Below are 27,545 nucleotides of genomic sequence, written 5' to 3' on the forward strand. Positions count from 1 at the left end.
GGGGGGGCTGCCTTATACTACAGGGTATACCTATATGGGTGCTGCCTTATACTTCAGTATCTGCCTATGGGGTGCTGCCTTATACTACAGGATCTGCCTATAGGGTGCTGCCTTATACTACAGGATCTGCCTATAGGGTGCTGCCTTATACTACAGGATCTGCCTATAGGGTGCTGCCTTATACTACAGGATCTGCCTATAGGGGGGCTGCCTTTTACTACAGGGTCTGCCTATGGGGTGCTGCCTTTTACTAGAGTCTGCCTATGGGGGCTGCCTTTTACTAGAGTCTGCCTATGGGGGGCTGCCTTTTACTAGAGTCTGCCTATGGGGGGGCTGCCTTTTACTAGAGTCTGCCTATGGGGGGCTGCCTTTTACTAGAGTCTGCCTATGGGGGGGCTGCCTTTTACTAGAGTCTGCCTATGGGGGGGCTGCCTTTTACTAGAGTCTGCCTATGGGGGGGCTGCCTTTTACTAGAGTCTGCCTATGGGGGGGCTGCCTTTTACTAGAGTCTGCCTATGGGGGGGCTGCCTTTTACTAGAGTCTGCCTATGGGGGGGCTGCCTTTTACTAGAGTCTGCCTATGGGGGGCTGCCTTTTACTAGAGTCTACCTATGGGGGGGCTGCCTTATACTACAGGGTATACCTATATGGGTGCTGCCTTATACTTCAGTATCTGCCTATGGGGTGCTGCCTTATACTACAGGATCTGCCTATAGGGTGCTGCCTTATACTACAGGATCTGCCTATAGGGTGCTGCCTTATACTACAGGATCTGCCTATAGGGTGCTGCCTTATACTACAGGATCTGCCTATAGGGGGGCTGCCTTTTACTACAGGGTCTGCCTATGGGGTGCTGCCTTTTACTAGAGTCTGCCTATGGGGTGCTGCCTTTTACTACAGGGTCTGCCTATGGGGTGCTGTCTTTTACTAGAGTCTGCCTATGGGGGCTGCCTTTTACTAGAGTCTTCCTATGGGGTGCTGCCTTTTACTAGAGTCTGCCTATGGGGGGCTGCCTTTTACTAGAGTCTGCCTATGGGGGGCTGCCTTTTACTAGAGTCTGCCTATGGGGGGGCTGCCTTTTACTAGAGTCTGCCTATGGGTGGCTGCCTTTTACTAGAGTCTGCCTATGGGGGGCTGCCTTATACTACAGGATCTGCCTATAGGGTGCTGCCTTACACTACAGGATCTGCCTATAGGGTGCTGCCTTACGCTACAGGGTCTACCTATGGGGTGCGGTCTTATTCTGCAGGGTCTGCATATGGGGATGCTGTCTTGTGCTATAGAGCAGGCCTATGGGGAATGCATTATACTATATGGAGTCCTTTGGGGAGTGCATTATACTATATGGAGTCCCATGGGGAGCGCATTATACTATATGGAGGCTTATGGGGAGTGCATTATACTATATGGAGACCTATGGGGAGAGCATTATACTATATTTAGGATGATCTGGTGCATTATACTATATGGAGGCCATCATACAGTGTGGAGATTACAGTGAAGGGGCCATCATACAGTGTTGGAGCCATCAGTTTGGGGGCTACTAAGGGGTCAGTATACTGTGTGGATGGTACTATATAGTGAGTGGGCATTATACTGTATAGGGGAGCTGTACAGGGGGCAGACTCAGGACATTATTAAATGTAAAGTGGGCACTTCTTGTTACAGGGGATCTCAGGTTACTGTGACTATCAAAGGGGCACACAGAGGACAATATTACTTTCTAGGGTGCAAAATATGGACACTGTTTTCTAGGGCACTTGCACCCGTTATTACTATATTATAGAGGGTTGCTTTAGAATTTAGAAGGCACAGAGAATCACACAGCAGGTGCAGTAATAGGGACACATACGGCATTAGCTGCTCAGTATTGGGGTATCAGGGGCAGTAATAGGGTCACATACGCCAGTGGCGGCTCAGTATCGGGGTATCAGGTGCAGTAATAGGGACACACGGCAGCGGCGGCTCAGTATCGGGGTATCAGGTGCAGTAATAGGGACACATACGGCAGTGGCAGCTTAGTATCAGGGTATCAGGGGCAGTAATAGGGACACATACGGCAGTGGCGACTCAGTATCGGTATCGGGCAGTAATAGGGAAACAATTTGTCACAAAGAAAAAAGGAGAGGAAGGCACTCACCGAACTGGAACTTAACTTGTCTTTATTAAATGTCCATTAAAACATCATGGCCGGGAGAATGAACAAGGAGCTCTAGTGAGAAGTGTACGGACGACGGCCGTTTCGCGCTGTCTCTGCGCTTCCACGGGTCTATACAGACCCGTGGAAGCGCAGAGACAGCGCGAAACGGCCGTCGTCCATACACTGCTCACAAGAGCTCCTTGTTCATTCTCCCGGCCATGATGTTTTAATGGACATTTAATAAAGACAAGTCAAGTTCCAGTTCGGTGAGTGCCTTCCTCTCCTTTTTTCTTTGCAACAAATTGTACTGTCTGAAGTTTTCTGGAGGAGCACCCAGTAACTGGAGGTGGATTATAAGTTGTTTCCCTTAATGAATGCACCTGAATTTTGCATAGCTGAAGGTCTACATGTGGAAGGCAGTGGCGCCCGTGTTCTTTGCTTCTTGTTTAAGAGTAATAGGGACACATACGGCAGCGGCGGCTCAGTATTGGGCAGTAATAGGGACACACTGCAGCAGCGGCTCAGTATCGGGCAGTAAGAGACACATACGGCAGCAGCGGCTCAGTATCGGGCAGTAATAGGGACACATACGGCAGCGGCGGCTCAGTATCGGAGTATCAGGTGCAGTAGAAACATACGGCAGCGGCGGCTCAGTATCGGGGTATCAGGTGCAGTAATAGGAACACATACTGCAGCAGTGGCTCAGTATCGGGCAGTAATAGGGACACATACGGCAGCGGCGGCTCAGTATCAGGGTATCAGGTGCAGTAATAGGGACACATACGGCAGCGGCGGCTCAGTATCAGGTGCAGTAATAGGGACACATACGGCAGCGGTGGCTCAGTATCAGGGTATCAGGGGCAGTAATAGGGATGCATACGGCAGCAGCGGCTCAGTATTCGGGTATCAGGTGCAGTAATAGGGACACATACGACAGCGGCGGCTCGGTATCGGGGTATCAGGTGCAGTAATAGGGACATATATGGCAGCAGCAGCTCAGTATTGGGCAGTAATAGGGACACATACGGCAGTGGCGGCTCAGTATCGGGGTATCAGGTGCAGTAATAGGGACTCATGCGGCAGCTCAGTATCGGGGTATAAGGGGCAGTAATAGGGACACATATGGCAGCAGCAGCTCAGTATTGGGATATCGGGCAGTAATAGGGACACATACAGCAGCAGCGGCTCAGTATCGGGCAGGAAAAGGGACACATATGGCAGCGGTGGCTCAGTATCGGGGTATCAGGTGCAGTAATAGGGACATATACAGCAGCAGCGGCTCGGTATTGGGGTATCAGGGGCAGTAATAGGGACACATACAGCAGCAGCGGCTCAGTATCGGGTAGTAATGGACACATATGGCAGCAGCGGCTCGGTATCGGAGTATCAGGGGCATTTATAAGGACACATACGGCAGCAGCGGCTCACTATTGGGCAGTAATAGGGACACATATGGCAGCGGCGGCTCAGTATCGGGGTATCAGGTGCAGTAATAGGGACACATACAGCAGCAGCGGCTCAGTATTGGGGTATCAGGGGCATTAATAGGGACACATACGGCAGCAGCGGCTCAGTATCGGGCAGTAATAGGGACACATACGGCAGTGGCGGCTCGGTATCGGGGTATCAGTTGCAGTAATAGGGACAAATGCGGCAGCAGCTCAGTATTGGGGTATCAGGGGCAGTAATAGGGACACATATGGCAGCAGCGGCTCAGTATCGGGCAGTAATAAGGACACATACGGCAGCAGCGGCTCAGTATTGGGGTATCGGGGGCAGTTATAGGGACACATGGCAGCAGCGGCTCAGTATCGGGGTATCAGGGGCAGTAATAGGGACACATACGGCAGCAGCGGCTCAGTAGTAGGGTATCAGGTGCAGTAATAGGGACACATACGGCAGCAGCAGCTCAGTATTGGGGTATCAGGGGCAGTAATAGGGACACATACGGCAGCAGCGGCTCAGTATCAGGTGCAGTAATAGGGACACATACCCCAATACTGAGCCGCTGCTGCTGTATGTGTCCCTATTACTGCACCTGATACCCCGATACTGAGCCGCTGCTGCCGTATGTGTCCCTATTACTGCACCTGATACCCCAATACTGAGCCGCTGCTGCTGTATCAGGGGCATTAATAGGGACACATACGGCAGCAGCGGCTCAGTATCGGGCAGTAATAGGGACACATACGGCAGTGGTGGCTCGGTATCGGCGTATCAGGGGCAGTAATAGGTTCACATACGGCAGCAGCAGCTCAGTATTGGGCAGTAATAGGTTCACATACGGCAGCGGCGGCTCAGTATCGGGGTATCAGGTGCAGTAATAGGGACACATACGGCAGTGGCGGCTAGGTATCGGGGTATCAGTTGCAGTAATAGGGACAAATACGGCAGCAGCTCAGTATTGGGGTATCAGGGGCAGTAATAGGGACACATACGGCAGCAGCGGCTCAGTATCGGGCAGTAATAGGGACACATACGGCAGCAGCGGCTCAGTATTGGGGTATCGGGGGCAGTTAGAGGGACACATACGCCAGCAGCAGCTCAGTATTGGGGTATCAGGGGCAGTAATAGGGACACATACGGCAGCATCGGCTCAGTATTGGGGTATCAGGTGCAGTAATAGGGACACATACGGCAGCGGCGGCTCGGTATCGGGGTATCAGGTGCAGTAATAGGGACACAAGGCAGCGGCGGCTCAGTATCGGGGTATCAGGTGCAGTAATAGGGACACAAGGCAGCGGCGGCTCAATATCGGGGTATCAGGTGCAGTAATAGGGACACATACGGCAGCAGCAGCTCAGTATCGGGGTATCAGGTGCAGTAATAAAGACATACGGCAGCTCGGTATCGGGGTATCAGGTGCAGTAGACATACGGCAGCAGCGGCTCAGTATCGGGGTATCAGGGGCAGTAATAGGGAAACATACGGCAGCGGTGGCTCAGTATCGGGGTATCAGGGGCAGTAATAGGGACGCATACGGCAGCAGCGGCTCAGTATTGGGGTATCAGGTGCAGTAATAGGGACACATACGGCAGCAGCGGCTCGGTATCGGGGTATCAGGTGCAGTAGACATACGGCAGCAGCGGCTCAGTATCGGGGTATCAGGGGAAGTAATAGGGAAACATACGGCAGCGGTGGCTCAGTATCGGGGTATCAGGGGCAGTAATAGGGACGCATACGGCAGCAGCGGCTCAGTATTGGGGTATCAGGTGCAGTAATAGGGACACATACGGCAGCAGCGGCTCGGTATCGGGGTATCAGGTGCAGTAGACACATACGGCAGCAGCGGCTCAGTATCAGGGTATCAGGTGCAGTAATAGGGACATACGGCAGCAGCGGCTCAGTATTGGGCAGTAATAGGGATACATACGGCAGCGGCGGCTCAGTATTGGGTTATCAGGTGCAGTAATAGGGACACATGGCAGCGGCGGCTCAGTATCGGGGTATCAGGTGAAGTAATAGGGACACATACGTCAGCAGCGGCTCAGTATCGGGCAGTAATAGGGACACATACGGCAGCGGCGGCTCAGTATTGGGTTATCAGGTGCAGTAATAGGGACACATACGGCAGCGGCGGCTCGGTATCGGGGTATCAGGTGCAGTAATAGGGACACAAGGCAGCGGCGGCTCAGTATCGGGGTAACAGGTGCAGTAATAGGGACACATACGGCAGCAGCGGCTCAGTATTGGGGTATCAGGTGCAGTAATAGGGACACATACGGCAGCGGCGGCTCGGTATCGGGGTATCAGGTGCAGTAATAGGGACACAAGGCAGCGGCGGCTCAGTATCGGGGTATCAGGTGCAGTAATAGGGACACAAGGCAGCGGCGGCTCAATATCGGGGTATCAGGTGCAGTAATAGGGACACATACGGCAGCAGCAGCTCAGTATCGGGGTATCAGGTGCAGTAATAAAGACACATACGGCAGCGGCTGCTCGGTATCGGGGTATCAGGTGCAGTAGACATACGGCAGCAGCGGCTCAGTATCGGGGTATCAGGGGCAGTAATAGGGAAACATACGGCAGCGGTGGCTCAGTATCGGGGTATCAGGGGCAGTAATAGGGACGCATACGGCAGCAGCGGCTCAGTATTGGGGTATCAGGTGCAGTAATAGGGACACATACGGCAGCAGCGGCTCGGTATCGGGGTATCAGGTGCAGTAGACATACCCCGATACTGAGCCGCTGCTGCCGTATGTCTACTGCACCTGATACCCCGATACCGAGCCGCTGCTGCCGTATGTGTCCCTATTACTGCACCTGATACCCCAATACTGAGCCGCTGCTGCCGTATGCGTCCCTATTACTGCCCCTGATACCCCGATACTGAGCCACCGCTGCCGTATGTTTCCCTATTACTGCCCCTGATACCCCGATACTGAGCCGCTGCTGCCGTATCAGGGGCAGTAATAGGGAAACATACGGCAGCGGTGGCTCAGTATCGGGGTATCAGGGGCAGTAATAGGGACGCATACGGCAGCAGCGGCTCAGTATTGGGGTATCAGGTGCAGTAATAGGGACACATACGGCAGCAGCGGCTCGGTATCGGGGTATCAGGTGCAGTAGACACATACGGCAGCAGCGGCTCAGTATCAGGGTATCAGGTGCAGTAATAGGGACATACGGCAGCAGCGGCTCAGTATTGGGCAGTAATAGGGATACATACGGCAGCGGCGGCTCAGTATTGGGTTATCAGGTGCAGTAATAGGGACACATGGCAGCGGCGGCTCAGTATCGGGGTATCAGGTGAAGTAATAGGGACACATACGTCAGCAGCGGCTCAGTATCGGGCAGTAATAGGGACACATACGGCAGCGGCGGCTCAGTATTGGGTTATCAGGTGCAGTAATAGGGACACATACGTCAGCAGCGGCTCAGTATCGGGCAGTAATAGGGACACATACGGCAGCGGCGGCTCAGTATTGGGTTATCAGGTGCAGTAATAGGGACACATACGGCAGCGGCGGCTCGGTATCGGGGTATCAGGTGCAGTAATAGGGACACAAGGCAGCGGCGGCTCAGTATCGGGGTATCAGGTGCAGTAATAGGGACACATACGGCAGCAGCGGCTCAGTATTGGGGTATCAGGTGCAGTAATAGGGACACATACGGCAGCGGCGGCTCGGTATCGGGGTATCAGGTGCAGTAATAGGGACACAAGGCAGCGGCGGCTCAGTATCGGGGTATCAGGTGCAGTAATAGGGACACATACGGCAGCGGCGGCTCAGTATCGGGGTATCAGGTGCAGTAATAGGGACACAAGGCAGCGGCGGCTCAATATCGGGGTATCAGGTGCAGTAATAGGGACACATACGGCAGCAGCGGCTCAGTATCGGGGTATCAGGTGCAGTAATAAAGACACATACGGCAGCGGCTGCTCGGTATCGGGGTATCAGGTGCAGTAGACATACGGCAGCAGCGGCTCAGTATCGGGGCATCAGGGGCAGTAATAGGGAAACATACGGCAGCGGTGGCTCAGTATCGGGGTATCAGGGGCAGTAATAGGGACGCATACGGCAGCAGCGGCTCAGTATTGGGGTATCAGGTGCAGTAATAGGGACACATACGGCAGCAGCGGCTCGGTATCGGGGTATCAGGTGCAGTAGACACATACGGCAGCAGCGGCTCAGTATTGGGCAGTAATAGGGACACATACGGCAGCGGCGGCTCAGTATCGGGGTATCAGGTGCAGTAATAGGGACACATATGGCAGCGGCGGCTCAGTATCGGGGTATCAGGTGCAGTAATAGGGACACATACGGCAGCGGCAGCTCAGTATCGGGCAGTAATAGGGACACATACGGCAGTGGCGAATCAGTGTCGGGGTATCAGGGGCAGTAATAGGGACACATACGGCAGCAGCGGCTCAGTATTGGGGTATCAGGTGCAGTAATAGGGACACATACAGCAGCGGCGGCTCGGTATCGGGGTATCAGGCGCAGTAGACACATACGGCAGCGGCGGCTCAGTATCAGGTTATCAGGTGCAGTAATAGGGACACATATGGCAGCGGCGGCTCAGTATCGGGGTATCAGGTGAAGTAATAGGGACACATACGTCAGCAGCGGCTCAGTATCGGGCAGTAATAGGGACACATACGGCAGCGGCGGCTCAGTATTGGGCAGTAATAGGGACACAAACTGCAGCAGCGGCTCAGTATCGGGGTATCGGGCAGTAACAGAGACACATACGGCAGCAGCGGCTCAGTATCGGGCAGTAATAGGGACACATACGGCAGCGGCGGCTCAGTATCGGGGTATCAGGTGCAGTAATAGGAACACATACTGCAGCAGTGGCTCAGTATCGGGCAGTAATAGGGACACATATGGCAGCGGCGGCTCAGTATCGGGGTATCAGGTGCAGTAATAGGGACACATACGGCAGCAGCGGCTCAGTATCGGGGTATCAGGGGCAGTAATAGGGACACATACGGCAGCAGCGGCTCAGTAGTAGGGTATCAGGTGCAGTAATAGGGACACATACGGCAGCAGCAGCTCAGTATTGGGGTATCAGGGGCAGTAATAGGGACACATACGGCAGCAGCGGCTCAGTATTGGGGTATCAGGTGCAGTAATAGGGTCACATACGGCAGCAGCGGCTCAGTATCGGGGTATCAGGTGCAGTAATAGGGACACATACGGCAGCAGCGGCTCAGTATTGGAGTATCAGGTGCAGTAATAGGGACACACACGGCAGCAGTGGCTCAGCATTGGGGTATCAGGTGCAGTAATAGGGACACATACGGCAGCGGCGGCTCAGTATTGGGCAGTAATAGGGACACAAACTGCAGCAGCGGCTCAGTATCGGGGTATCGGGCAGTAATAGAGACACATACGGCAGCAGCGGCTCAGTATCGGGCAGTAATAGGGACACATACGGCAGCGGCGGCTCAGTATCGGGGTATCAGGTGCAGTAATAGGAACACATACTGCAGCAGTGGCTCAGTATCGGGCAGTAATAGGGACACATATGGCAGCGGCGGCTCAGTATCGGGGTATCAGGTGCAGTAATAGGGACACATACGGCAGCAGCGGCTCAGTATCGGGGTATCAGGGGCAGTAATAGGGACACATACGGCAGCAGCGGCTCAGTAGTAGGGTATCAGGTGCAGTAATAGGGACACATACGGCAGCAGCAGCTCAGTATTGGGGTATCAGGGGCAGTAATAGGGACACATACGGCAGCAGCGGCTCAGTATTGGGGTATCAGGTGCAGTAATAGGGTCACATACGGCAGCAGCGGCTCAGTATCGGGGTATCAGGTGCAGTAATAGGGACACATACGGCAGCAGCGGCTCAGTATTGGAGTATCAGGTGCAGTAATAGGGACACACACGGCAGCAGTGGCTCAGCATTGGGGTATCAGGTGCAGTAATAGGGACACATACGGCAGCAGCGGCTCAGTATTGGGGTATCAGGGGCAGTAATAGGGACACATACGTCAGCAGCGGCTCAGTATTGGGGTATCAGGTGCAGTAATAGGGACACATACGGCAGCGGCGGCTTAGTATCGGGGTATCAGGTGCAGTAATAGGGACACATACGGCAGCAGCGGCTCAGTATTGGGGTATCAGGTGCAGTAATAGGGACACATACGGCAGCAGCGGCTCAGTATTGGGGTATCAGGTGCAGTAATAGGGACACATACAGCAGCGGCGGCTTAGTATCGGGGTATCAGGTGCAGTAATAGGGACACATACGGCAGCGGCAGCTCAGTATTGGGCAGTAATAGGGACACAAACTGCAGCAGCGGCTCAGTATCGGGGTATCGGGCAGTAATAGAGACACATACGGCAGCAGCGGCTCAGTATCGGGCAGTAATAGGGACACATACGGCAGTGGCGGCTCAGTATCGGAGTATCAGGTGCAGTAGAAACATACGGCAGCGGCGGCTCAGTATCGGGGTATCAGGTGCAGTAATAGGAACACATACTGCAGCAGTGGCTCAGTATCGGGCAGTAATAGGGACACATATGGCAGCGGCGGCTCAGTATTGGGGTATCAGGTGCAGTAATAGGGACACATACGGCAGCAGCGGCTCAGTATCGGGGTATCAGGTGCAGTAATAGGGACACATACAGCAGCAGCGGCTCAGTATTGGGGTATCAGGGGCATTAATAGGGACACATACGGCAGCAGCGGCTCAGTATCGGGCAGTAATAGGTTCACATACGGCAGCAGCGGCTCAGTATTGGGCAGTAATAGGTTCACATACGGCAGCAGCGGCTCAGTATCGGGGTATCAGGTGCAGTAATAGGGACACATACGGCAGCGGCGGCTAGGTATCAGTTGCAGTAATAGGGACAAATATGGCAGCAGCTCAGTATTGGGGTATCAGGGGCAGTAATAGGGACACATACGGCAGCAGCGGCTCAGTATTGGGCAGTAATAGGGACACATACGGCAGCAGCGGCTCAGTATTGGGGTATCGGGGGCAGTTATAAGGACACATATGGCAGCAGCGGCTCAGTATCGGGGTATCAGGGGCAGTAATAGGGACACATACGGCAGCAGCGGCTCAGTAGTAGGGTATCAGGTGCAGTAATAGGGACACATACGGCAGCAGCAGCTCAGTATTGGGGTATCAGGGGCAGTAATAGGGACACATATGGAAGCAGCGGCTCAGTATTGGGGTATCAGGGCAGTAATAGGGACACATACAGCAGCAGCGGCTCAGTATTGCGGTATCAGGTGCAGTAATAGGGACACATACGGCAGCAGCGGCTCAGTTTTGGGGTATCAGGGGCAGTAATAGGGACACATTCGGCAGCAGCGGCTCAGTATTGGGGTATCAGGTGCAGTAGACACGGCAGCGGCGGCTCAGTATTGGGGTATCAGGTGCAGTAGACACAAACGGCAGCGGCGGCTCAGTATCGGGGTATCAGGTGCAGTAATAGGGACACATACGGCAGCAGCGGCTCAGTATTGGGGTATCAGGTGCAGTAGACACGGCAGCGGCGGCTCAGTATTGGGGTATCAGGTGCAGTAATAGGGACATACACGGTGTTCCAAATTATTATGCAAATTGGATTTAAGTGTCATAAAGATTTAATTGTTTTGTTTTTCAAATAAACTCGTGGATGGTATTGTGTCTCAGGGCTCAATGGATCACTGAAATCAATCTTAAACACATGTGATAATTGGTTTTCCAGGTGATTCTAATTAAAGGAAAACTACTTAAAAATGATGTTCCACATTATTAAGCAGGTCACAGTTTTCAAGTAACATGGGAAAGAAAAAGGATCTCTCTGCTGCTGAAAAGCATCAAATAGCGCAATGTCTTGGTGAAGGGATGAAAACATTAGAAATCATCGTACTGTTAAGAGATTTGTGGCTGTATCTGAGCACACATGTGTTTGTGCTGATAAAGGCATAATGAGGAAGATTTCAGTCAGGCAAGTTCATCGGCTTAAGAGAGCAGCTGCTAAAAAGCCATTACAAAGCAGCAAACAGATATTTGAAGCTGCTGGTGCCTCTGGAGTCCCTCGAACCTCAAGGTGTAGGCTCCTTCAAAGGCTTGCTGTGGTGCATAAACCTACTATTCGGCCACCCTTAAACAGTGTTCACAAGCAGAAATGGTTGTATTGGGCCCACACATACATGAAGACTAATTTCCAAACAGTCTTGTTTACTGATAAGTGTTGAGCAACCCTGGATGGTCCAGATGGATGGAGTAGTGGATGGTTGGTGGATGGTCACCATGTCCCAACAAGGCTGCAACGTCAGCGAGGAGGTGGAGGAGTCATGTTTCGGGCCAGAATCAAGGGAAACAGCTGGTAAGGCCCTTTAAGGTTCCTGAAGGTGTGAAAATGACCTCTGCAAAGTATATAGAGTTTCTGACTGACAACTTTCTTCTATGGTCTAAAAAGCAGAAAGGTGCCTTCAGGAGCAAAATCATCTTCATGCATGACAATGCCCCATCTCATGCTGCAAAGAATACCTCTGAGTCATTGGCTGCTATGGGCATAAAAGGAGATAAACTCATGGTGTGGCCACCATCTTCCCCTGACCTCAACCCTATAGAGAACCTTTAGAGGATCATCAAGCAAAAGATCTATGAGGGTGGGAGGCAGTTCACATCAAAACAGCAGCTCTGGGAGGCTATTCCAACTTCATGCAAAGAAATACAAGCAGAAACTCTCCAAAAACTCACAAGTTCAATGGATGCAAGAAATGTGAAGGTGACATCAAAGAAGGGTCCGATGTTAACATGTAACTTGGCCTGTTGGGATGTTTTGGCGTTAAATAGCTTTTTTGTTCAGTGAATGTGACCTCCTAAAGCTGCAAATTTCACAAATGAGCATTTTCAGTTCTTTAAAACATATCAAATGTTTAGAAATTCTACTGTACCTAATAATTTGGAACAGTGCATTTTGAGTTTTTATTCATTTTGGAGATTATACTGTTATCATTGGGAGGTTTCTTCAATAAAATTTGATGTATAAGCTAACGGGTGATGACTTAATAGACTGACTGTCATTTGCACTGACCATTTAGGAAAATCTGATAAAAATGTAATTTGCATAATAATTTGGAACATAGTGTATACGGCAGCAGCGGCTCAGTATTGGGCAGTAATAGGGAAACATACGGCAGCGGCGGCTCAGTATCGGGGTATCAGGTGCAGTAATAGGGACTCATGCGGCAGCTCAATATCGGGGTATCCGGGGCAGTAATAGGGACACATGGCAGCAACAGCTCAGTATTGGGATGTCAGGGGCAGTAATAGGGACACATACAGCAGCAGCGGCTCAGTATTGGGCAGTAATAGGGAAACATATGGCAGCAGCGGCTCAGTATTGGGATATCAGGGGCAGTAATAGGGACACATATGGCAGCAGCAGCTCAGTATTGGGATATCAGGGGCAGTAATAGGGACAGATACAGCAGCAGCAGCTCAGTATCGGGCAGTAATAGGGACACATATGGCAGCGGCGGCTCATTATCGGGGTATCAGGTGCAGTAATAGGGACACATACGGCAGCAGCGGCTCAGTATCGGGCAGTAATAGGGACATATACGGCAGCAGCGGCTCGGTATCGGAGTATCAGGGGCATTTTTAGGGACACATACGGGAGCAGCGGCTCAGTATTGGCAGTAATAGGGACACATGGCAGAAGCGGCTCAGTATCGGGGTATCAGAGGCAGTAATAGGGACACATACGGCAGCGGCGGCTCAGTATCGGGCAGTAATAGGGACACATATGGCAGCAGCGGCTCAGTAGTGGGGTATCAGCGGCAGTAATAGGGACACATACGGCAGCAGCGGCTCAGTATCGGGCAGTAATAGGGACACATATGGCAGCAGCGGCTCAGTATCGGGGTATCAGTTGCAGTAATAGGGACACATATGGCAGCAGCAGCTCAGTATTGGGGTATCAGCGGCAGTAATAGGGACACATACGGCAGCAGCGGCTCAGTATCGGGCAGTAATAGGGACACATACGGCAGCAGCGGCTCAGTAGTGGGGTATCAGGTGCAGTAATAGGGACACATACGGCAGCAGCGGCTCAGTATTGGGGTATCAGGGGGCAGTAATGGACACATACGGCAGCGGCGGCTCAGTATCAGGGTATCAGTTGCAGTAATAGGGACACATATGGCAGCAGCAGCTCAGTATTGGGGTATCAGCGGCAGTAATAGGGACACATACGGCAGCAGCGGCTCAGTATCGGGCAGTAATAGGGACACATACGGCAGCAGCGGCTCAGTATCGGGGTATCAGGGGCAGTAATAGGGACACATACGGCAGCAGTGGCTCAGTATCGGGGTATCAGGGGCAGTAATAGGGACACATACGGCAGCAGCGGCTCAGTATCGGGGTATCGGGCAGTAATAGGGACACATACGGCAGCAGCGGCTCAGTAGTGGGGTATCAGGTGCAGTAATAGGGACACATACGGCAGTAGCGGCTCAGTATTGGGGTATCAGGTGCAGTAATAGGGACACATACGGCAGCAGCGGCTCAGTATTGGGCAGTAATAGGGACACATACGGCAGCAGCGGCTCAGTATCGGGGTATCAGGGGCAGTAATAGGGACACATATGGCAGCAGCAGCTCAGTATTGGGATATCAGGGGCAGTAATAGGGACACATACAGCAGCAGCGGCTCAGTATCGGGCAGTAATAGGGACACATATGGCAGCAGCGGCTCGGTATCGGAGTATTAGGGTATGTGTCCACGTTCAGGATTGCATCAGGATTTGGTCAGGATTTTTCATCAGTATTTGTAAGCCAAAACCAGGAGTGGAACAATTAGAGGAAAAGTATAATAGAAACATATGCACCACTTCTGCATTTATCACCCACTCCTGGTTTTGGCTTACAAATACTGATGAAAAATCCTGACCAAATCCTGATGCAATCCTGAACGTGGACACATACCCTAAGGGGCAGTAATAGGGACACATATGGCAGCGGCGGCTCAGTATCGGGGTATCAGTTGCAGTAATAGGGACACATACGGCAGCAGCAGCTCAGTATTGGGGTATCAGGGGCAGTAATAGGGACACATACGACAGCAGCGGCTCAGTATCGGGCAGTAATAGGGATACATAAGGCAGCAGCGGCTCAGTATCGGGCAGTAATAGGGACACATACGGCAGCAGCGGCTCAGTAGTGGGGTATCCGGTGCAGTAATAGGGACACATACGGCAGCAGCGGCAGCTCAGTATCGGAGTATCAGGGGCAGTAATAGGGACACATACGGCAGCAGCGGCTCAGTATTGGGGTATCAGGGGCAGTAATAGGGACACATACAGCAGCAGCGGCTCAGTATCGGGCAGTAATAGGGACACATACAGCAGCAGCAGCTCAGTATCGGAGTATCAGGGGCAGTAATAGGGACACATACAGCAGCAGCTCAGTATCGGAGTATCAGGGGCAGTAATAGGGACACATACAGCAGCAGCGGCTCAGTATCGGGCAGTAATAGGGACATATACGGCAGCAGCGGCTCGGTATCAGAGTATCAGGGGCATTTTTAGGGACACATACGGGAGCAGCGGCTCAGTATTGGGCAGTAATAGGGACACATGGCAGAAGAGTCTCAGTATTGGGGTATCAGTTGCAGTAATAGGGACACATACGGCAGCAGCGGCTCAGTATCGGGCAGTAATAGGGACACATACGGCAGCAGCGGCTCAGTATCGGGGTATCAGGGGCAGTAATAGGGACACATACGGCAGCAGCGGCTCAGTATTGGGATATCAGGGGCAGTAATAGGGACACATACAGCAGCAGCAGCAACTCAGTATCGGAGTATCAGGGGCAGTAATAGGGACACATACAGCAGCAGCGGCTCAGTATTGGGCAGTAATAGGGACACATACAGCAGCAGCGGCTCAGTAACGGGCAGTAATAGGGACATATACGGCAGCAGCGGCTCGGTATCAGAGTATCAGGGGCATTTTTAGGGACACATACGGGAGCAGCGGCTCAGTATTGGGCAGTAATAGGGACACATGGCAGAAGAGTCTCAGTATTGGGGTATCAGTTGCAGTAATAGGGACACATACGGCAGCAGCGGCTCAGTATCGGGGTATCAGGGGCAGTAATAGGGACACATACGGCAGCAGCGGCTCAGTATTGGGATATCAGGGGCAGTAATAGGGACACATATGGCAGCAGCAGCTCAGTATTGGGATATCAGGGGCAGTAATAGGGACACATACGGCAGCAGCGGCTCAGTATTGGGCAGTAATAGGGACACATATGGCAGCGGCGGCTCAGTATCGGGGTATCAGGTGCAGTAATAGGGACACATACAGCAGCAGCGGCTCAGTATTGGGGTATCAGGGGCAGTAATAGAGACACATACGACAGCAGCGGCTCAGTATCGGGCAGTAATAGGGACACATACGGCAGCAGCGGCTCAGTATCGGGGTATCAGGGGCAGTAATAGGGAAACATACGGCAGCAGCAGCTCAGTATCGGGGTATCGGGCAGTAATAGGGACACATACGGTAGCAGCGGCTCAGTATTGGGGTATCAGGGGCAGTAATAAGGACACATACGGTAGCAGCGGCTCAGTATTGGGGTATCAGGGGCAGTTATACGGACACATACGGCAGCAGCGGCTCAGTATTGGGGTATAGGGTGCAGTAATAGGGACACATACGGCAGCAGCGGCTTAGTATTGGGCAGTAATAGGGACACATATGGCAGCGGCGGCTCAGTATCGCAGTATCAGGGGCAGTAATAGGGACACATACGGCAGCGGCGGCTCAGTATCAGAGTATCAGGTGCAGTAGAAACATACGGCAGCGGCGGCTCAGTATCGGGGTATCAGGTGCAGCAATAGGTACACATACGGCAGCAGCAGCTCAGTATTGGGAGCACAGGGGCAGTAATAGGGACACATACAGCAGCAGCGGCTCAGTATCGGGCAGTAATAGGGACACATATGGCAGCAGCGGCTCAGTATCGGGGTATCAGGGGCAGTAATAGGGACACATACGGCAGCAGCGGCTCAGTAGTGGGGTATCAGGTGCAGTAATAGGAACACATACGGCAGCATCGGCTCAGTATTGGGCAGTAATAGGGACACATGGCAGCGGCGGCTCGGTATCGGAGTATCAGGGGCAGTAATAGGGACACATACGGCAGCAGCGGCTCAGTAGTGGGGTATCAGGTGCAGTAATAGGGATACATACGGCAGCAGCGGCTCAGTATTGGGCAGTAATAGGGACACATCGCAGCAGCGGCTCAGTATTGGAGTATCAGGGGCAGTAATAGGGACACAGACGGCAGCAGCGGCTCAGTATCGGGGTATCAGGGGCAGTAATAGGGACACATACGGCAGCAGCGGCTCAGTAGTGGGGTATCAGGTGCAGTAATAGGGACTCATGCGGCAGCTCAGTATCGGGGTATCAGGGCAGGAATAGGAACACATATGGCAGCAGCAGTTTAGTATTGGGATATCAGGGGCAGTAATAGGGACACACAGCAGCAGTGGCTCAGTATCGGGCAGTAATAGGGACACATACGGCAGCAGCGGCTCAGTATTGGGCAGTAATAGGGACACTTATGGCAGCAGCGGCTCAGTATCGGGGTATCAGGTGCAGTAATAGGGACACATACAGCAGCAGCAGCTCAGTATCGGGCAGTAATAGGGACACATACGGCAGCAGCGGCTCAGTATCGGGGTATCAGGTGCAGCAATAGGGACACATACGGCAGCAGCGGCTCAGTATTGGGGTATCAGGGGCAGTAATAGGGTCACATACGGCAGCAGCGGCTCAGTATTGGGGTATCAGGTGCAGTAATAGGGTCACATACGGCAGCAGCGGCTCAGTATTGGGGTATCAGGTGCAGTAATAGGGACACATACGGCAGCAGCGGCTCAGTATTGGGGTATCAGGTGCAGTAATAGGGACACATACGGCAGCAGCGGCTCAGTATTGGGGTATCAGCAGGATGAGGAGTTTGTGCAGGTTGGGAATAGATGGTGATGGGGCTGTGATACGAGAAGTGAAACGTGTCTTTGTTGTATTCTCTGCAGCAGAGTCCTGGCTGGAAGATGTCATGTCAGTCTGGGCCAGATGGAAAAGACCGGAAAAGTGAACGATTCCATCAGAAAGGATGTCAGCGGTAAGTCATTATCTGTAACTGTGCAGTGATCTGTTATATGTTCTGTAGGGCTGGTATCTGCCACTGACCATATGGCGGTAATATCCATGTTGGTCGTTATATAGAGATTTTCAGTAACAGGGCGGTCATCTGCTGAGGTTCTCCTACACTATTAGGGTGTGTCACCCAGTTGTAATCAAGGTTACCTGGTTAGGGGCCCATTCAGCTTTGCCCCCCCCTGAACCAAAACCCTAGCTACGCCTCTGCATTTCTCCCATCCTGGGTCCCTTTCTGGTATTTATGTTCCCTATCCTGGGCCCACTTTTGCTTTGCATGTCCACCATTCTGGTATTTATGTCTCCCATCGTGAGTCCCTTTCTGGTATACATGTCCCCCATCCTGGGCCCCTTTCTGGTATACATGCCCCCTATCCTGGGCACCCTTCTGGTATACATGTCCCCCCCATCATGGGCCCCTTTCTGGTAGATATGCCCCCCATCCTGGGTCCCTTTTTATTATATATGTCCCCTATAATAGGTCCCTTTCTGTTATGCAAGTCCTCCGTTCTGCATCTGCATGCACAAAAACATTTTTCTCACCTTCCTCAGATCCCACGATGAGCGGCGTCCTCTTCTGCAGCGGGGGCAGAGGCCGGCAGCTAACACTGGCATTCCTGCTATGGCGACACGATGTCACTGCCACGTGACGCTAACACCTGGCACACCGAGATCAACTGTGGCCTCTTATTGGCTGGCAGCGGGTATTGCAGCGTAGAGCACCAGAGGGTCTCTGTACTGCAATACATTTCAGCTGGATGTGCGTTTTTGGACACACATCCAGCTAAAGTACAGTAGGTGCTGGGGTCGGCGGACCAAGTTGCTCCCTGAGCAACTGCGATGGTTACACCTCTGCAGCTGAACCTCATCCACTTGAATATGTTAGACGATACCAGAAAAACCTCTGTCCTAGAGTAGTGCGGTTTCTGGGGGGGAAAAAAAAAAACTTTAAACATTGACATGCAGCTGAATTCACACATTGCAGAATTGTTGTGTATTTTTCTTTTGCAGCACTCCTACAGTAAAGCAGCTAGTAGTACAAGCAGATTTTACTCTTTCCATTTTGAGGCTGGGTTAACATGTTACGTATTTAATCCAGATCTTAATTTGAATCATCACAATAAAAAAAAAATTGTCTCTAATTGCGGTTTTCCATTTTTAAATCCTGTGCGTGTCCATTTCTGCTGCTGAAATGCATCTTTTTGGTGCTGATTTTCCCATGCATTTCAATACCTAAACCCTCAGGATATATTCTTTCTACCATTTTTTTTATCTGTCGCATTTCAACAATAATAATAAAAAAAAAAAAAACACAGACATTTGTAAATAAGCGTAGAAAACATGCACAGATTTTACATACAGAAACTTTCAGTTGTGAACTCAGCCCAAGAAGCAAAATCCGCTCAGAGAATTGAAGAATTGGCGTGTTATGGCACGTTGCAGATTTTGATGCGGATCCGCAGCAATTTTGGACGCGCGGAATTGCATCAAATCCCCAGTGTAGTGCACAAGCAGTGTTAGTCAATGTGAAATTGCTGTGGAAAAAACGCGCAGAATCACAGTTTTTTTTTTCACAGCATGTCAATTCTTTTTGCGGATCTGCAGCATTTCTGCACCCATTGACTTCCATTGTGTCAGGCAAATCCACAGCAAAACCGCAGGTTTAAAAAAAGATCTGTGGATCTGCTGCAGATGTGCCTGCATGAAACGTTGTGTGTGGGCCTCGTCCAATGCGACTATTAGTCCCATCCGGCTATGAGTGCTACAGTGACAGCTAGCCGGATGATGGGACAGTAGTAGTCCCATCATCTGGCTGCTGTGTTCAACTGTAAAAAAAAAACAAAAACACACACATACAGTACATACAACATACAGTACATCCTCACCAATCACCTAAGCCCTCGATCACCTGTTAAAAAAAAAAAAAAAAAAAAGCCGGATTACTTACCGGTAATGCTCTTTTAACCCCTTCATGACCCAGCCTATTTTGGCCTTAATGACCTTGCCGTTTTTTGCAATTCTGACCAGTGTCCCTTTATGAGTTAATAACTCAGGAACGCTTCAACGGATCCTAGCGATTCTGAGATTGTTTTTTCGTGACATATTGGGCTTCATGTTAGTGGTAAATTTAGGTTGATAATTTTTGAGTTTATTTGTGAAAAAAACGGAAATTTGGCAAAAAATTTGAAAATTTCGCAATTTTCACATTTTGAATTTTTATTCTGTTAAACCAGAGTTATGTGACACAAAATAGTTAATAAATAACGTTTCCCACATGTCTACTTTACATCAGCACAATTTTGGAAACAATTTTTTTTTTTGCTAGGAAGTTATAAGGGTTAAAATTTGACCAGTGATTTCTAATTTTTACAACAAAATTTACAAAACCATTTTTTTTAGGGACCACCTCACATTTGAAGTCATTTTGAGGGTTCTATATGGCTGAAAATACCCAAAAGTGACACCATTCTAAACTGCACCCCTCAAGGTGCTCAAAACCACATTCAAGAAGTTTATTAACCCTTCAGGTGTTTCACAGCAGCAGAAGCAACATGGAAGTAAAAAATGAACATTTAACTTTTTAGTCACAAAAATGATCTTTTAGCAACAATTTTTTTAATTTCCCAAGGGTAAAAGGAGAAACTGGACCAGGGACGTTGTTGTCCAATTTGTCCTGAGTACGCTGATACCTCATATGTGGGGGTAAACCACTGTTTGGGCGCACGGCAGGGCTCGGAAGGGAAGGAGCGCCATTTGACTTTTTGAATGAAAAATTGGCTCCAATCTTTAGCGGACACCATGTCGTGTTTGGAGAGCCCCCGTGTGCCTAAACATTGGAGCTCCCCCACAAGTGACCACATTTTGGAAACTAGACCCCCCAAGGAACTTATCTAGAAGCATAGTGAGCACTTTAAACCCCCAGGTGCTTCACAAATTGATCCGTAAAAATGAAAAAGTACTTTTTTTTCACAAAAAAATTATTTTAGCCTCAATTTTTTCATTTTCACATGGGCAACAGGATAAAATGGATCCTAAATTTTGTTGGGCAATTTCTCCTGAGTACACCAATACCTCACATGTGGGGGTAAACCACTGTTTGGGCACATGGTAAGGCTCGGAAGGGAAGGAGCGCCATTTGACTTTTTGAATGGAAAATTATCTCCATCGTTAGCGGACACCATGTCGCGTTTGGAAAGCCCCTGTGTGCCTAAACATTGGAGCTCCTCCACAAGTGACCCCATTTTGGAAACTAGACCCCCCAAGGAACTCATCCAGAGGCATAGTGAGCACTTTAAACCCCCAGGTGCTTCACAAATTGATCCGCAAAAATGAAAAAGTACTTTTTTTTCACACAAAATTTCTTTTAGCCTCAATTCTTTCATTTTCACATGGGCAACAGGATAAAATGGATCCTAAAACTTGTTGGGCAATTTCTCCTGAGTATGCCGATACCTCATATGTGGGGGTAAACCACTGTTTGGGTGCACGGCCAGGCTCGGAAGGGGAGGCGTGCCATTTGACTTTTTGAATGGAAAATTAGCTCCAATCTTTAGCGGACACCATGTCGCGTTTGGAGAGCCCCTGTGTGCCTAACCATTGGAGCTCCCCTACAAGTGACCCCATTTTGGAAACTAGACCCCCCAAGAAACTTATCTAGATGCATAGTGAGCACTTATAACCCCCAGGTGCTTCACAGAAGTTTATAACGCAGAGCCGTGAAAATAAAAAATAATTTTTCTTTCCTCAAAAATGATTTTTAGCCCAGAATTTTTTATTTTCCCAAGGGTAATAGGAGAAATTGGACCCCAAATGTTGTTGTCCAGTTTGTTCTGAGTACGATGATACCCCATATGTGGGGGTAAACCACTGTTTGGGCGCACGGCAGGGCTCGGAAGGGAAGGCACGCCATTTGACTTTTTGAATGGAAAATTAGCTCCAATCATTAGCGGACACCATGTCGCGTTTGGAGAGCCCCTGTGTGCCTAAACATTGGAGCTCCCACACAAGTGACCCCATTTTGGAAACTAGACCTCCCAAGGAACTAATCTAGATGTGTGGTGAGCACTTTGAACCCCCAAGTGCTTCACAGAAGTTTATAACGCAGAGCCATGAAAATAAAAAATAATTTTTCTTTTCTCAAAAATGATTTTTTAGCCCACAATTTTTTATTTTCCCAAGGGTAACAGGAGAAATTGGACCCCAAAAGTTGTTGTCCAGTTTCTCCTGAGTACGCCGATACCCCATATGTGGGGGTAAACCACTGTTTTGGCACACGTCGGGGTTCAGAAGGGAAGTAGTGACGTTTTGAAATGCAGACTTTGATGGAATGCTCTGCGGGCGTCAGGTTGCGTTTGCAGAGCCCCTGATGTGCCTAAACAGTAGGAACTCCCCACAATTGACTCCATTTTGGAAACTAGACCCCCAAGGGAACTTATCTAGATGTGTAGTGAGCACTTTGAACCCCCAAGTGCTTCACAGAAGTTTATAACGCAGAGCCGTGAAAATAATAAATGTGTTTCCTTTCCTCAAAAATATTTTTTTAGCCCAGAATTTTTTATTTTTGCAAGAGGAACAGGAGAAATTGGACCCCAAAAGTTGTTGTCCAGTTTCTCCTGAGTACGCTGATACCCCATATGTGGGGGTAAACCACTGTTTGGGCACATGCCGGGGCTCGGAAGGGAAGTAGTGACGTTTTGGAATGCAGACTTTGATGGAATGGTCTGCGGGCATCATGTTACGTTTGCAGAGCCCCTGATATGCCTAAACAGTAGAAACCCCCCACAAGTGACCCCATTTTGGAAACTAGACCCCCCAAGGAACTTATCTAGATGTGTGGTGAGCACGTTCAACCCCCAAGTGCTTCACAAAAGTTTACAACGCAGAGCCGTGAAAATAAAAAATAATTGTTCTTTCCTCAAAAATTATGTTTTAGCAAGTAATTTTTTATTTTTGCAAGGGTAACAGGAGAAATTGGACCCCAACAGTTGTTGCCCAGTTTGTCCTGAGTACGCTGGTACCCCAAATGTGGGGGTAAACCACTGTTTGGGCGCACGTCGGGGCTTGGAAGGGCGGGAGCACCATTTGACTTTTTGAACGCAAGATTGGCTGGAATCAATGGTGGCGCCATGTTGCGTTTGGAGACCCCTGATGTGCCTAAACAGTGGAAACCCCTCAATTCTAACTTCAACACTAACCCCAACACACCCCTAATCCTAATCCCAACTGTAGCCATAACCCTAATCACAACCTTAACCCCAACACACCCCTAACCACAACCCTAACCGCAACACACCCGTAACCCTAATTCCAACCCTAATCCTAACCCTAATCCTAACCCTAATCCCAACCGTAACCCTAATCCCAACCCTAACCACAACTGTAACCCCAACACACCCCTAAACCTATCCGTAACCCTAACCACAAGCCTAATCTTAACCCTATTTCAAACCCTAGCCCTAATTCCAACCCTAACCCTAAGGCTATGTGCCCACGTTGCGGATTCGTGTGAGATTTTTCCGCACGAATTTTGAAAAATCTGCAGGTAAAAGGCACTGCGTTTTACCTGCGGATTTACAGCAGATTTCCAGTGTTTTTTTGTGCAGATTTCACCTGCGGATTCCTATTGAGGAACAGGTGTAAAACGCTGCGGAATCCGCACAAAGAATTGACATGCTGCGGAAAATACAACGCAGCGTTTCTGCACAGAATTTTCCGCACCATGGGCACAGCGGATTTGGTTTTCCTTAGGTGTACATGGTACTGTAAACCTGATGGAAAACTGCTTCGAATTCGCAGCGGCCAATCCGCTGCGGATCCGCGGCCAATCCGCTGCCAATCCGCGGCCAATCCGCTGCGGATCCGCGGCCAATCCGCTGCCGATCCGCTGCGGATCCGCGGCCAATCCGCTGCGGATCCGCTGCGGATCCGCGTCCGATCCGCTGCGGATCCGCGGCCGATCCGCTGCCGATCGGCGGCCGATCCGCTGCCGATCGGCTGCGGATCCGCGGCCGATCGGCTGCGGATCCGCGTCCGATCCGCTGCGGATCCGCGGCCGATCCGCTGCGGATCCGCGGCCGATCCGCTCTGTGTGCACATGCCATAACCCTACCCCTAACCCTAACCGTAACCCTAACCCTACCCCTAACCCTACCCCTAGCTCTAACCCTAGTTCTAACCCTAACCCTAGTGGAAAAAGAAAAAAAAATATTTTCTTTATTTTATTATTGTCCCTACCTATGGGGGTGATAAAGGGGGGGGGGGGTTTATTTATTTTTTTTTATTTTGATCGCTGTGATAGAACCTATCACAGCGATCAAAATGTACCTCTAATGAATCTGCCGGCCGGCAGATTCTGCGGGCGCACTGAGCATGCGCCCGCCATTTTGGAAGATGGCGGCGCCCATGATGGAGGCGGACGGGGACCGGGAGCCTCGGTAAGTATAAGGGGGGGGGAGATCGGGGCACGGGGGGGGGGGGCGTCGGAGCACGGGGGGGTGACATAGGAGCAGGGGGGGAGCGGGCAGGAGGACGGGGGAGCGGAGCACGGGACGGAGGGGACCGGACCCCATAACGGAGCACTGGGGGGGGGGCGATCGGTGGGGTGGGGGGGGGTCACTTCAGGTTTTCCAGCCATGGCCGATGATATTGCAGCATCGGCCATGGCTGGATTGTAATATTTCACCAGTTTTTTAGGTGAAATATTACAAATCGCTCTGATTGGCAGTTTCACTTTCAACAGCCAATCAGAGCGATCGTAGCCACGGGGGGGGTGAAGCCACCCCCCCTGGGCTGAAGTACCACTCCCCCTCTCCCTGCAGATCGGGTAAAATAGGAGTTAACCCCTTCACCCGATCTGCAGGGACGCGATCATTCCATGACGCCACATAGGCGTCATGGGTCGGATTGGCACGGGTTTTCATGACGCCTACGTGGCGTCATGGGTCGGGAAGGGGTTAATGAGTCCACAACAGCACCCCACATGAGAGAGAGGGATCTGCCCATAGGAACAGGAAACCTACAGAATAAAAGTAGGCAGTCCCCTCTCCTCCTTAGTTTAGTTTTCAGAGTATAAAGTGAACCGCAAAGTTTTAGTATTAACTCATAATCAGCAATTAAAAATGTCTTAAACTCTATACAACCATAATTTGTGAGCTTAAAAGAAGGAATTTGTGCATAATTAGGGAGGGTAGTAAATGGGTGCTGTCGTGGACTCATTAAATGAGCATTACCGGTAAGTAATCCGGCTTTTTACCCTTCGCCACGACAGCACCCCACATGAGAGACTTTCAGAGAGCCATTATCTGGGTGGGATTACTGTACTAAGGACAGCTCTACCAAAGGTCAGGTCAGAAGATATAGATAGATCAAGTCTATAATGGTTGTAAAAAGTAGAAGGTGTTGACCAGGTTGCAGCTTTACATATTAAATGGATTGGTACATCTGCTCGTTCCGCCCAGGAGGAAGCCATGGCTCGTGTTGAATGTGCTTTTATACCCACTGGAAGAATCTCGCCTTTTGATGTATAGGCCAAGCAGACAGCTTCTCTGATCCACCGAGATGCGGTAGCTTTTGTGACCCCATGTCCTTTCCTATGGCCCTGAAAGGAGACAAACGGAGCCCTACTCTGCCTCCATGTCTGAGACCTTTCTATATAGGTCAGGATGGCTCTTCTGACATCTAAGGTGTGGAACTTATGTTGTTCTGGAGTTACAGGGGAATCAAAAAAGGAAGGGAGAAAAGTTTCCTGTGATCTGTGGTAGATGGATGCCACCTTAGGGAGATATGAGGGGGTCTGGTTTTAGGACTACCCGATCTTCGAATATTAGTAAGAAAGGTGGGTCTACTGATAGGGCCTGGATGTCACTAACCCTTCTGGGTGAGGTTAGAGCTACCAATAAGGCTACTTTATATGTTAGGACATTTAAAGGCATGGAATCTAGTGGCTCAAATGGGGAGCTGGTTAAGGCCTCCAGTACTAGATTTAAATCCCACGAAGGTAGACAGGGAATATGGACCGGGTTACTACGTTTACAAGACTTTATAAATCTGGAGATCCACCTATTAGCTGCTATATTGCATCCGTATAGGGCTCCCAATGCTGAGACCTGTACTCTTAAGGTATTTACCGATAACCCTATTTCTCGGACCTTTTGTAAGAATTCTAGAATAGGTGTCACCGGAACTTGCGTAGTGAACGGTACTATATAAAAATTTAAGAATTCATTCCATACCCTACTATATATTAGGGTGGTAGATTTTTTTCTACTTAGTAAAAGGGTGTTTAGTAGTTCTACTGAAAACCCTCTTGAGCTTAATAGCTGCCTCTCAAATTCCACGCCGTCAAGTGAAGACCTTTCACTTGCGGGTGGAAAAAGGGGCCCTGGAACAGCAGCTCCTTGTTTGATGGAAGAACCCACGGGTCGCATAGACACATGGTCTGGAGACAAGAAAACCATGGTCTTCTTGGCCAAAAGGGTGCAATGAGGATTACTCTTGCTTGTTCCCTCCTGATTTTTCTGATCACTAGTGGAATCAGAGACATCGGAGGAAAGGCATATGCTAGTTTGAACTTCCAAGGGTGGTGAAGAGAGTCCAACATGTCTGGATGATCCATGAAGTTCAGGAAAGCAAACCTTTTTACTTGTCTGTTGTCCCTGGTGGCAAACAGATCTATTTGTGGCATACCCCATGATTTTGTTATTTTGAATATGGTTCTGTTGAGGGTCCATTCCCCTTGGCGTAACACGTTTCGGCTGAGGTAGTCTGCTTTGATGTTTTCTACACCTCTGATGTGTAGGGCTGCGAGATAAGTTTCTGCTAACTGGAAGATATCTGCTGCTATGGTCATCAGACTTCCTGACCGTGTACCACCTTGACGGTTCACATATGCAACGTGGTGGAATTGTCCGAGAAAACCCTTACATGTGCTCCTCGGATCTGTGGAAGGAAATGATTTAAGGCATATTCTACCGCTCTTAATTCTTTCCAATTGGAAGAACATGTCAATTCTGTCTGATCCCAGATATCTTGGGCTAGACTATCCTCCATATGGGCACCCCACCCCGTAGGGCTGGCGTCGGTGGTAATAATCCTAGAAGGGTCTATTATCCATGGTACACCCTTTGAAAGGTGCTCCATATCTAGCCATCAGGATAGGGATTCTATAACATCCCTGGAAAGAGTTAGTTTCCTTTCCAGATGTCCCTCTTTTCCCTGAACCGATAATACTTCATACTGTAATGAACAGGTATGAAATTGAGCCCACGGTACGGCTGGAATACATGAGGATAATGATCCCAGTAAAGACATAGCTTTTCTTAGTGTCATGTGTGGGTTTTCCATTGCCCATGACACCTTTGATTGTATAGTCAATCTTTTTGACTGTGGGAGGAAGCATTTCTGACTTACGGAGTCTAGCTGGATTCCTAGAAATGTTTGAACGGTTTCTGGATTCAGCCTGGACTTTTCGAAGTTGACGATCCAACCTAACTCCTATAGGGACGAGTGTTATGACCTGGTGGTTAGGAGCACCTGGAATGACCTGATGGTTAAACTAGAAGACAGGACAACTCTGGGGAGTGGGATCTCTGCTGACCGCAAACTCTAATCCTATCGCACACACTAGAAATAGCCGTGGAGCGTACCTAACTCTCCCTAGACGCCTCTTCACAGCCTAAGAGCTAACTACCCCTAAAGATAGAAAATAAAGCCTTACCTTGCCTCAGAGAAATTCCCCAAAGGAAAAGGCAGCCCCCCACAAATATTGACTGTGAGTTA

The 27,545-nt window shown here is 50.2% G+C and overlaps 1 long non-coding RNA gene across 2 annotated transcripts in view; it reads left to right on the forward strand.

Annotated features, from left to right (window-relative positions):
* Positions 1–27,545, forward strand: part of LOC143806803 (uncharacterized) — a 52,049-nt gene that overhangs the window by 1,284 nt on the left and 23,220 nt on the right. Inside the window, exons 2-3 of one of the 2 annotated variants that reach the window (XR_013221560.1) lie at positions 17,645–17,733; positions 18,321–20,588. This is a non-coding gene — a long non-coding RNA (uncharacterized LOC143806803). Of the gene's footprint in view, positions 1–17,644; positions 17,734–18,320; positions 20,589–27,545 lie in introns of those variants that run through there. The other variant, XR_013221561.1, reaches the window with a different exon arrangement.

Source organism: Ranitomeya variabilis, chromosome 2, assembly GCF_051348905.1.
Source record: "Ranitomeya variabilis isolate aRanVar5 chromosome 2, aRanVar5.hap1, whole genome shotgun sequence".
Lineage (NCBI taxonomy): Eukaryota > Metazoa > Chordata > Amphibia > Anura > Dendrobatidae > Ranitomeya > Ranitomeya variabilis.